Source organism: Centruroides sculpturatus, unplaced genomic scaffold (genome assembly GCF_000671375.1).
Source record: "Centruroides sculpturatus isolate CEXI.00-Female unplaced genomic scaffold, Cexi_2.0 scaffold179, whole genome shotgun sequence".
NCBI lineage: Eukaryota > Metazoa > Arthropoda > Arachnida > Scorpiones > Buthidae > Centruroides > Centruroides sculpturatus.
In genome coordinates, this window is record NW_019384425.1 from 711,329 (window position 1) to 723,979 (window position 12,651).

Consider the following 12,651-nt stretch of genomic DNA (forward strand, 5'->3'; position numbering starts at 1 on the left):
GGACCTCGTGCGCCTGCAAGAACTTCCAGGCCCAAAAGTTCGGTAGAATGGAGTCCCCGAAAGTGGACCATAAAAAAGAACCCCTCTCCATCACCTGCAAGGTGCGGGCAAAAAATTTAACCACCACATCTCGATAATCACGTGTCAAAGCCACAGTACGGTCCTTCCGGAATTGTGGAGGTCCTCGTAGAGCACACGTTTGACGGGAGAAATTGCTCGTCTTTCAGTTATTTTAAACAATCGATTTTAGTGCCATTCGGGATAATTGTTCTGTTTCGTCACTACCCTTTGGAAATTACGTCACTAAACACGGGAGAAATTTTAGGGAGGATTTTTCTAGAAATTCGAAGATAACGGGTTAGCCGTGGTCTTCTATTACGAAATGCCCCCCTAATTACGAGAAGATACAGAAGTAACCCCGACTGGCACCTCGATAAAACCGGTAAAATTCCCCCGGTTTATCGTTTTAAGTAGATTACACTCGACACAAAGCTACTTCGTACCTATCTATGCGTTGACGATAAGTAACTTCGACTAATGACACAGATAATTGTTATTTACGAACGATAACAATCGAAATTAAGTGTATTACAAAATGATTTTATCGTACTTATGCTATTTAGATATGTGTAATCCTTATCGTTTCCATTAATTAAACATAAATAATAAATTTGCGCAACTTTTTACCCGATTATTCGCACGTTAAACCCACGAGACGTGACCCATACGCACGGAATTTTTTCCTTTTTTAGGGGGTTTTCAGCGGGTGTCAAAACGTGGAGATTTGCAAGAACCACCGGAAGATCACAGTACTTGCCCGTGTTACATAAATAACAGCCGGAAAAGTAAAGATAATCCGATATAGAAAGGTTACAGGACCTTAAGTTATAAATAATATAATTAAGCAGTATAAGGTTAAAGGTAAAAGCAGAAGATTTCCTGGAAGAGATAAGCATCCTTTCGACACTTTGGTTCGCATGTTGAAAGGACGAATATCACTTCCAGAAAATGTACACCAGAAAAAAAATACATCGTGTTTATCATTCGGAGTAAAGACCTCTCTTGCCATCTCCTGTTAAACCTCGATATACAGCAATCGTAAATTGCGTCACCTTCATAAACGGTACAACGTAACTTCTAAACAACCATTTAGAAGACACTTTAGACGATTGTTTACACCTAAATCCTCCTTTAGAAGACACTACAGACGATTGTTTACACATAAATCCTCCTTAAGAAGAAACTACAGACGTTTAGATATAACTGTCGCCCGCAGTGTCTTCTAAACAATACTTAGATACAAACAATCGTCCGTAGTGTCCTCTAAGGATCATTTCGATGTAAACAATTGTTCTTAGTGTCTTCTAAACAACCACTTAGATGTAATTAATTGCCTATAGTGTCTTCTAAACAACCACTTAGATGTAATTAATTGCCTATAGTGTCTTCTAAAAGAGGATTTAGGTGTAAACAATCGTCTGTAGTGTCTTCTAAAAAATTGTTTACACCTAAATCCTCCCTTAGAAGACACTACAGACGATTGTTTACACCTAAATTCTCTTTTAGAAGACACTATAGGCAATTAATTACATCTAAGTGGTTGTTTAGAAGACACTATAGGCAATTAATTACATCTAAGTGGTTGTTTAGAAGACACTAAGAACAATTGTTTACACCTAAATGATCCTTACAGGACACTACGGACGATTGTTTGCATCTAAGTATTGTTTAGAAGACACTGCGGACGACAGTTTATATCGAAACGATTGTTTAAATTTGTCTTCTAAATCTTATAATCTCTAGAAGAGGTTGCAGGATTTAGACCTGTCTACTAAAACGAGTTAGAATTGAACAATTGGACGTGTAATTTCTTTTCCTCTGTCATTGTGTAGTCACTTAGAATATATTTCAGGCCATTTTCAAAATAAAATAAGGTTTAAGAAGAAAGGAAGCGACCTTCTTCTTAGTTATTTCCAAAAGTTCAATTTTAAACACACAAAAGTTTAAACATCTGCACGAGGAAGTAATTAAAGTAATTAACGCGCTAATGATCCAAAATTACGTCACTTTAGAATGATATAACACTTTTTTTTGACATTAATTGTTAAATTTATACTTAGAAACCGCGAAGACCATCAAGAATTTGGATTTAATTAACGAATTTTTGCATTTTTCCACGAATAAAATCCGAAAAATAGCTTAAAATACGTTTAAAAACATCGCATTTTATTAAAATAAAACAATATTGTTACGACATCTTCATTCTAATATTCAAAATACGTCATCATCATAATCATCTCCCTGCATTTACAGCATCCTTCCATCTTCTTCCGCTTTCCCACAGTTTTTTTTAAATAATTAAATTAATGACAATTAAATCTAACAATTAACAATTAAATCTAATAAATAATTCAAAATTCTTGATTATATTTAACTACGTCTAAATGTAATTTAAATTAATTAGAATTAAATTCCTAAATACTGTACTTCACGTAGCCCCTGTAAATCAATCTTTTCCTCGTTACTTTCTCGCTAGACAGAGAAGCATCCCACCCCAACAAATTTTTTTTATAATTGAAGTTGAAAGCAGTTAAACCTCGATATAGCGTCGTCGTAAACACGGGATTTCCTCGAATAACGCTACTGTATACTAATTATCGCTATACGTAATTGCCATTTGTTTCAGGTACTTCGATTTAGTGCCAATTTCGGAGGTGGATAAATAACGACGCTAAATCGAGGTTATAAAAATCGTAGGTACACGGGGTTAAAGCCATAACCCAATTAAAAAAAACGTACGAGTAAAAAAAACTTGATAAAACTTGGGTATATATTCATTCAAACTTCGATTTAGCGCTAACAGCTGTTCAGAAATTGGCGCTAAATCGAGTGTTTCGTTAAATTAAACAGCCTTAAACAATAAGAATTACGTATGAATGTCTGCAAGTATTCATCGCCGTTTCGCGAGGGTGACGTTATATCGCGGTTTGGCTGTATATCAAGCACATTGAAGTTGCTTAATTCGTAAAAAGAAACGATAAAAAGAGGAGAGGAGAATCCCCTGAAATAGAGAATTTGCGTAATTAAACCGTGCTTTGCGTTAAATACGAGCAAAGCTACTAATTCATCCACCATCTTGGATCGGCACCTGTGAATACTTTAACAAGTTTAGAACAGTTTAATTCCTCGCATATAAACGAATTTAGCACGAACTAGGCCCTTTTTATAACGCAAAAACCCGTTTATAACGCCACATTCGGCGCTAGGCTCGTGGCTATTACAGGAATGNTTATTTACATTTAAAGAACATTAGTAATATTATTATTTTCTATTGATTAAACGAATTTTTAATATGACTTACTATTAATGAAAGTTTTTTTTTTTACCGCACTCAAACTGCGTAATTGGAATCCTTCACCACCATCTTGGATCGGCACCTGTGAATACTTTAACAAGTTTAGAACAGTTTAATTCCTCGCATATAAACGAATTTAGCACGAACTAGGCCCTTTTTATAACGCAAAAACCCGTTTATAACGCCACATTCGGCGCTAGGCTCGTGGCTATTACAGGAATGCAGGAACAAGGAAGCGTTTATGTGTCTGAGACCTCTAGTGGGAGGATGCTGCCCACTATTACGTCAGTTTGACGTCATTCCTACGTTTTTGCAGCGAAATGACGTATTAAACGCGAGCTGAACGCGCTTTGGCTTAGGGCCTCGCGTTCCGAGTCTACAACTTAGGGCCTCGCACTTTTTCACGTATTCGGCGGATGGGAAAAGCCCGTTGCGACGAGTCGGAATAATGACGTCAGTATGTGAGTGCGAATAATGACGTCAGTATGCGATTCAGCGCTTACAGAGACATCTGTAAACGGGATTAAATAATATATATATATTTTTTTTTTCAAAAATATTCTATAATATATAGTCTTTAAAGAACGAATTTTGGAAAATAAAAATATTTTTTATTTATTTATTTAATTTAACATAAAATTATTTTCTTCGACAAAAATCCAATGGGTAATGTCAACGTGGTGCCATCTTCCGAGAGAAAATAGCAATTATAAAGATTAAGTAATAATTCAGGCGACTCCTGGGAAGACTCTGTACGGGAAATGGTTCCGTTTTAGAAGCTAGAACCTTGGTCACGTGGAGTTTTTCGGGAACGAGTCGGTCGGGTGTGAACCCGCGACCGGTGTTCGGTGGTTTTATCGCTGTGGGTCGCATAAAATTGGACGACAGAAAGAATAAAGGTAATAAACTAAAAAAAAAAAAAAAAATGGCCGCCGTATAAAGATAGGAGGTTCGACTTTATAGTTTATTAAAAAGTAAGCTGCAGACTGGGCTTAGACTTGTTGTGGTTCTAGAGTATATCAAACCCTTTCCTTCAGCAAATAAGAAAGGATGGCGATACCTTAAAACTACTAGGCCTTAACCTAACGATCCATAACGCGAGGCTCTAAGCATACGTGCAAATCCGGTGCATATGTGCAATTATATAAACGCCCGACCACATATAATATATCGCGCAGATCCTGCAGTAGTGACAACGACACCAATATCTTTGTAGGAAATAATAAATTTAAAGGTTCTCTAATGGTTTTAAGACTTAAAAACACACCATATTTGAAAAGAATGGACCTCAAAACCTTATCGAAATTCAACGGATGAATTTGGAAGGTCGACGGTTCCAACATTCCAAAATTAAGTCAACAATTCGTACGAAAATAGTAAGAAATTCCGTCCTATTTTTGAGTGTAAATAATGTCATAATGCAAACATCAAAGACTACAAAAGTATGTAACCTTATAGACAAATTATGGTACCAGTCGTAGGAGCATAGGAGCTTGGTCTATATTATTTCGAATGACCTTTATGTCCGACACTGCTTAATAATTATTCAACGAACGAACAACGTACAGTAAAATTAGATTATTATTCACACACCAGAAATAAATATTACGGATCGACAGGTTTATTTTTACTTGTTATTCTGGAATTTAATTTTATTTATAAATTTTTGGGACGAGTTGTAGCAAGTGAATTGTTTATTGAAATATATCCTTGGAAATCTTTCAGAATGATGCGGCCATTTTTGATCGATTGCGTTAAGAAATATACAAATATACACGTAATTCATTACATTGGTAATGAATTACGTGTTTTGGTTGCGCCACTTTGGTTACGCCATTTTGGTTTCGCCATTTTGGTTGCGGGCCCCAAAAGAAAGGGCCAGCAACCAAAATGGCGGCCGAAAGGTGAGTGACGGAGGGTCTATACTTCCGGACAAATCACCCCGAAACATTTCCTAATCCATCCGTATTCGATCCCGGAATCCCGGGCCATACTCTATCACGATATAAAATATGTTTATCTATTGTTAAAGTAAGACAATACTAAATATTGTTAAATCGGATCGTGACGTTGAATAAACAGAAGAAAATGATGCAATTGTGCTAATATAACAATATAATTATGAGTTTGCTAAACTAAAATAATATATTTATATACTTTAGATCCACAAAAATTTGAATCATCGTGAATGAGAAATCTACAATGAATCTTGAAATATATTTTGACACGCCCATTTAAAATTTCAGTAATAAAGCGATTAATTACAAATTATCTCGCCAGAAGGCCAAGGGGATTAAGAAATTCTTTCGCCACTCGCAGCGCTACAATTTCCATAGTGGCGAGTTTTCAAACTAAATTTATACCCTTCTAAATAGCGTTAAATGGGGGATACTTTAACTGTGATGACCTAACACATTAAAATTCGAAATAATATTCAATGTAACTTATTTGCCGACGCGTAAATGTAGCCGTTAAACATAATATATTTGACACAAAGAAATTAAAATTAAGATAATTTTCGTTTAATACACCGTATTTTCGGTATAACGCGGTTTATTAGTAGACGCTGTATAGAGATTTCGCTTACTGCGCTATTTTCGAGAAACGTGTTATTTTAATTGTTAAACGTATAATACGATTTATTTATTATTAATTACGCAGTAAACCAAACCTGAATTAATAAATAAATGATTATGCCAGATTCATCGGGCTATAATTTGGCTAATTAAGTATATAGATATTACGTAATTTGGATAAAGGTAGTCGATTAAGTCGCCATCTTGTATTAAATTTAATACAAGAAAATTATTGGCTTATAAAATAAATCAACTCATTTGTATAGTAAAATCGAATTGATTAATTATTTACATTTAAAGAACATTAGTAATATTATTATTTTCTATTGATTAAACGAATTTTTAATATGACTTACTATTAATGAAAGTTTTTTTTTTTTACCGCACTCAAACTGCGTAATTGGAATCCTTCAATGATGTAATTCGTCATTAATGACGAAGTATTTATTTACGAGAAATCGAATTTTAATTGTTATTATACTTTATTTATTTAAATAACACGCTAATTAATATTTTAAAAAAATATTCAAAATGAAAACAAATGTGCATTTCCATGACAAGAACGAAAGTAACGTTGCCAATTCGGCTATTTTGATTTTTGCATTTATCTATAAGAAAATTATAAACTTTTTATTAATAAGATAGAATATTAACTATTTTTATATATTTTCTATCCACAAAAACAAAATTTTTTAAAAATTAATATAGTATTTTATTTAGTTTTGTATTACGACTGAATTATTTTTTTTTCTGAATACTATTGGCAACATTGAAAAAATTCATAGTTCGTCTGTTTTATTAAGTTATGACGCAGATTTAGTTTGACAGAATTGAAAGACTTTGTTTTAATCTTACTGTGTTCAAATTTACACTTAAGCATTGATATTTGTTCGAAAATAACGGGTTAATTCACGTTTAATCAGGTAAATTGAAGTATTTTCATTCATTTCGTCCGTTTATCTATACAAAAATATATAATACATGTATAGATATAAGATATGTACTGTATATATATATTTACATATCTACATATATACATTATACACATTTACACAATACATATATAATAATACATATCTATGTACGAGTATTATACAGGTATATGTTTGTAATATTACATATATTACTTGTATATTATATAATATTATACCTTTATAATACATAATATATATGTAATTATTACAATACACGTATAATACATGTATATGTATTATAAATACAGTATAATACATATACACGTATATGTATTTTTGAATATATAATAAATATGTAAACATGCTATATGTGTTTACCTTTATAGAACGTTTGCATGTAAAAACTCAAATAACATGATTACTTTATTATTATTATTAAACAATTTCTTGCCCTATTATATCAATTATATATATTATACTATTATATTGTATTTAAATTTATGGGCTTAGCGTGCATATGAGACTCTATTATACAAAGTTACCATAGTATATACAATTTAGACTATTTTATTTATTAGCATATCTCAAATGATGGAATATGTTAATAAATAAAGTGGTCTAAATTGTATATACTACGGTAACTTAGTATAATAGAGTCTCATATATACGATAAGCCTCGTAAATTTAAATACGATATAATAGTATAATATAACATAATTAATGTTAATGTTACGGGATTGGAGCCAAGTTCGTTGCTCCACATACGCGGAGGAGAGTTACGTGTTCATTACGAAATAGAACATAATATATATAGAACATATCAATATATTAGAAAATTCTATGTTTAAACTGTTATAATCTATTTAAAATATTCGCATCTAAAACGTACTCACGTTTAATATAAATGCTTATTATTATAATACGGTCGGTAAGAGAATAGATTTTGAAACTGGTTACGTTCCAACGATTCGGGTCTTATCTAAAACTCTATGAATAATGACTCTATGAGTCGGAACTATAAGCTTAGAAGCTAAGTTACATACAATACATTACTGAATATTAAGGAACTTCCTAACAATACAGCAAATGTTAAATTGCTACCTTCTGAAGAGTCTTGTAGATCAAGTGTAGAAACTATAGTAAAGTTTATATGTCATTACTCCGGTGCTAGAAACGATTATTCATTTTACAATGACTTGTTGCATATGCAATATTTGTTGACGTTTTATTCGTGGTTCTGTATGTATATATATAGAATTTTTCATGCCAGATAATTTTTTAAAGTATTATTATTAGTCGTGAGTACAAACTGAAACTTAATATTAACATTCCATAATGATATTGATTATGAAATATAGTTCTGTTCACCTTTAAACCGTTAATTTTTATGGAAAAATCTTGAAAAAAACCTCATTTTATGGGGAATAAACAGAGTTTATGATTTAAATATAAAGCTTATAAACTTTCGCATAAAATTAGTACAACTACTTGAGCCACTTGGGAGCCACAAGGGTCTTTAACCGCCATGACAGCTACTCTCCAGCCTTCTCTATTTTAGACTAAATTGATCCAATTGTTCTCATCTTTGTCAGTCAGTTTGATGTCTTTATTTTTATTTCTTCTTCCCATTATACAGGAGTTATTTCTAATTGTCGTTGGTAAAAACAATTTACAAAATCATTCGTATATTTTCGTTATAAATCAATAATAAATCCAAATTATCCATTCGATACATTGCTTGATGCGAGAAAACAAAGAATGTTACATAAATTATTTTAAAAATATAACGAATTAAGATTTATTACGAGGGAGCAGACGTATAAATAAAATTATATAACGATACAATTTTAGAAATGCGCCGAATGTTTTCTTTACCTCCGACTCAACTTCACAATAACATAAACCCTGTAACATAGCAAAAATTATGACAAGTTTGATTTAAAAATGAATTTATAATAATTCGAAATTGTTTATTACAATTTTTTCTTTATTCTCAATTTAAACCGAATCGTCTTTTTCAGGTTTCTACGGAGTTATATTTTAAAAATTTCAATATTTCTGAGTACAGTGGTGAAGTTTTGGCCGAGTTTCTGTGTATATTGACGGTAAGTAGTTTCTTAAAGTTTACTAAATGACTGTTTTTAACTCGTTAGCTATTTATGAATCATTTCTAAGTATACGTCAGATATAATAATAATAAACAATTAAATAATCGAAATATATAAGAATATAGTAGCTAGAGCATCCACAGGAAGGAGCCGTTCGGTCCTCCTGGGATATATTTTCTCTTCCCCTTCTTTTCGAATAATTAAATTTTATAAAACAAAGATATTTTAATACTCGTTTCACTGAAGAAATTACAGTTCGCCTACGACGAGACGGTTCCTCTAATTCTATTTAAAGCTCTATTTGGAAGTCTTCACGTGTTACTTTCCCTGCTCTGAAGGGAAAGTATGGCGATCGGTCAAAAAATGACCGCCCTCCAGGATTTTTACATTTTTGGACTCGGGGAAGATTGAAGCACCGAGAAATGCAAAAATTTCGGGTTTTTCTTTTTTTCTGTATCTATGGGTGTTAGTGTGTGTGTGGCATTTTGTTTACCCTGTTTGAAGCTTAATAACTCTTGCGCTTTATGTCGAAATTTTCTGAAATTTTGCAGAGAGGCTTGTTTATTAGGGAGATCGATGCTGTTAAATTTTAGTGGTTAAAGGTCGAGGGGGTGTGGAGATAAAGGGGTTCGTGTGTATCTCTAGTAGGATCGTACTTAATGACGATTTTACTCGTTATTAGCGTTTACAATTTTTTATGAAACCCGTCCCTGCTCTCAAAATTAAGCTTTTTTTCCATTTTATATTTAATAATATAAACATTTTTTTAAATAATAAAATATCGTAACACAGTATTATTTACGTATACAATATACTTTGCTAGGATCACTTCATTCATAAAAAATGAAATTTTAATGAAATTCGTCAATCTAATTAGAGAAAAACAAGTAAGAATAAATCAATTTATTATTGAAGTTCTGTTATTAAATTCTGTTGCAGGTTTTCCCATCTTCTTAAATATAATTTTATACAATTATCCACTGTCATGCGCCATCTTGAATAACGCGATTTCTACCAAGACTTCAGTTAACGTAAGAGTTTTTCTTTTGTAATATAATAACGATCACTTAACGTTATCTTTTTAATCTTAATTGAATGTATGAAAGACAAAGGAAATTCCTTCGTCTAGCGTTAAAGTGTGACGCGTTACGAAGTCGCTAAGCGCTTGGTAGGCGAGTAATTCTCCAAAACGAAACCCCCAAAAAAATCAACCGAGTTGATGAACTGCGAGATCTGGAACGGATTTAAAATGAAGACAACGAGACAGTGGGAGGAGATGAAGCTAAAATTGAAAAACCGGTGCATTCACCGCTAGGAACAAAGGAAAACGAATTAATATTGGCACAATCATCGAACGTAATTTGAATTTTAGACGATGACCTGAAGCCTTACAAAAAAAAAAAAAAAAAAAAAAATTCGGAGATTGAAAGGCTGACTGGTTTTAATTCATAGGCCTGTTTTAAGCTTTTCAAGGTCCAAGTTTATAGAAATTTGTACCCAATAATTACTGTTACTTGTATTTATATTATTATTTACTAACGCAAGTTCCTAATATACTAATTAGGAACTTGCTCTATTCATAATACAGTAAAATCTGACTAAAACGACAGAAAAAAATTTTCGGAGGAAGTAGCCTATTAGTTTACTCGATATCGTATATAGAACACGTAAGTCTTTGTTTTGTAACGACGTTTTAAAAACACATAACTCATCTGCATTGTTTTTGTATTTACAGTGAAACATAAAACCTATTCAATGCGGTTTACTCTACAGCGTAAAATGTGGAAGATCGTAGTTGTCGAAATTGTATATAGCCTACACTTAAATGTGCGAAAACAGAAAAATTGGCAGCAGTTTCCTCAACAAAAGAATGAGGTAAGTTATTACTTCACCGTGAAAATAATATATCATGTGTTTATAGGAATAAAGAAAACATGAACAGTAGAAAGGATTGATCGAGAGCTAGAATATATAAGATATATTCTAGCTCCCAATACCTTATATATATAGAATATTTAAGTAAAATAGAGTTATCTGAGATCTCTACTTTCAGAACACACGAATATTTAGAGAAGTATTTTGAATTTATTGTCAATTTATTCTCTTTTCACACTCGAAATGAATTTACGATTACGTTAGCAACAAGATACCTATTTCAGACCCCCCAAAAAATTTAGTTTTCAATCAAAATTAGTTAGGTGGCAACATGACAACAGTTACATCCAAGCGATATTCAAATTGAGTCGAGGATAGGCGAAATATTAACGTTGAAAATTGGATGCGTACACTTACGCAAAAGAGGCCTTACGAGAGCAATCTGAAATGAATTGCGGCTTTCCGAATTTACTGTTCCACTTCTGGCATACAACACTATGAAAGCCTTATTGAACACTTTCAATAATTCTTGAAGCAATATTTACAACCGGCGCGTATTGTATATTGCACTAATACGTAATGTATTAAGATAGTGACAGACCCCTAAAATGCTGCTTCCAATATGCAAATCGAGAAGTTACTGCATTGAAACGTGAAAAATTCTGTACAGTAGATTTACGGATGAAAACGAAACGAAATTTAATTTTCAGTAAAAATATTCATTCCTCGCTTGTAGGAGGTTCATAGTAGACGCATTGGAAAATTTATTTTATTCATTCTTCTTGAGAGATATTTAGAGGTTATCTCATAATTTTTAATGTGGATATATATGTTCACACATTCCATGACGAATTTTAATAAAATCACTATTTTCCAGTGTAACTAAGAATACACAGTAGCCTATTTACTGAATTGTATCTTGTGCCAAGTTTCGAACTGTAATTTGTAAATTTCAAGTGTTCCCTTTAATATTAATACATTTGAATTAATACCGAAAGGCAGAAAAGTTTATAGATTAATTTACAACCGTTGAACACTTGTAGTTAGTCGCGGGTTTACGCCTGACCGTGACACTAGACACGTGAGTTTCCCGAGTTTTCTTCACCTTTCTAAAACCTGAATGGGGTACAGTTTCCCGTTGAAAGCCCTCCCTGAAGTAGAACAACCACGTGTTCCGTTGCCTAATTCCATCTCGCCACTTTTATTTAATAATTTACAATCAGAAAAAATTAAAATTTCATCTATAAGAAAATACTGAATATCGGAATTTTATGATTATAGTTAATGTATTTATTTCTATAATCATTTGTTAATCATCATCATTATCATCGCGAGCAATTCTAGTTTAGTTCTTAAAGCTTGTTATGNCGCTCTGACCAGCAGATGGAGATTCGTCTTGTTTCTCTTCTTCCTCCTGTTTCTCTTCTACTTTAGGCGCGCTGCTCGACCAAAGACTCCACAACTGGAAGATCGATTATAAAATTTCTTGGTGTTAAATTAAAATATTCGGGTAAAATTTTTATATTGTAGATTTATAATTGTTTAATAATTAATTGAAGTATTTGAAGGATAAATTCACCAACGAAGACATTTTAATCTAAATATCTCGTAAGTACAAACATTACGCTAAAGACTTTAATTGTATATTTTTATAGTTTAATCTTTAATAAATTAATAATATACTGTAGCATGAAGACGTATAGAATAGTAATGTATTTGCATGAAAAATTACTATCATTAAATCGTTTCGAAATTTTATTATAACCGCCAAAATTTAAAATTAAATTTCGTGTATTATAAGTATTAAGCGAAAGAAAGAAAAT

At 32.1% G+C, this 12,651-nt stretch overlaps 1 long non-coding RNA gene across 9 annotated transcripts in view; it reads left to right on the plus strand.

Annotated features, from left to right (window-relative positions):
- Positions 1-4,119: 4,119 nt before the first annotated feature.
- Positions 4,120-12,651, plus strand: part of LOC111619555 — a 48,708-nt gene continuing 40,176 nt past the window's right edge. For 6 of the 9 annotated variants that reach the window (XR_002755782.1, XR_002755776.1, XR_002755780.1 and 3 more), the window contains exons 1-4: positions 6,724-6,854; positions 8,867-8,950; positions 10,689-10,828; positions 12,359-12,436. This is a non-coding gene — a long non-coding RNA (uncharacterized LOC111619555). Of the gene's footprint in view, positions 4,255-6,723; positions 6,855-8,866; positions 8,951-9,892; positions 9,985-10,688; positions 10,829-12,358; positions 12,437-12,651 lie in introns of those variants that run through there. The other 3 variants (XR_002755783.1, XR_002755777.1, XR_002755785.1) reach the window with 3 other exon arrangements.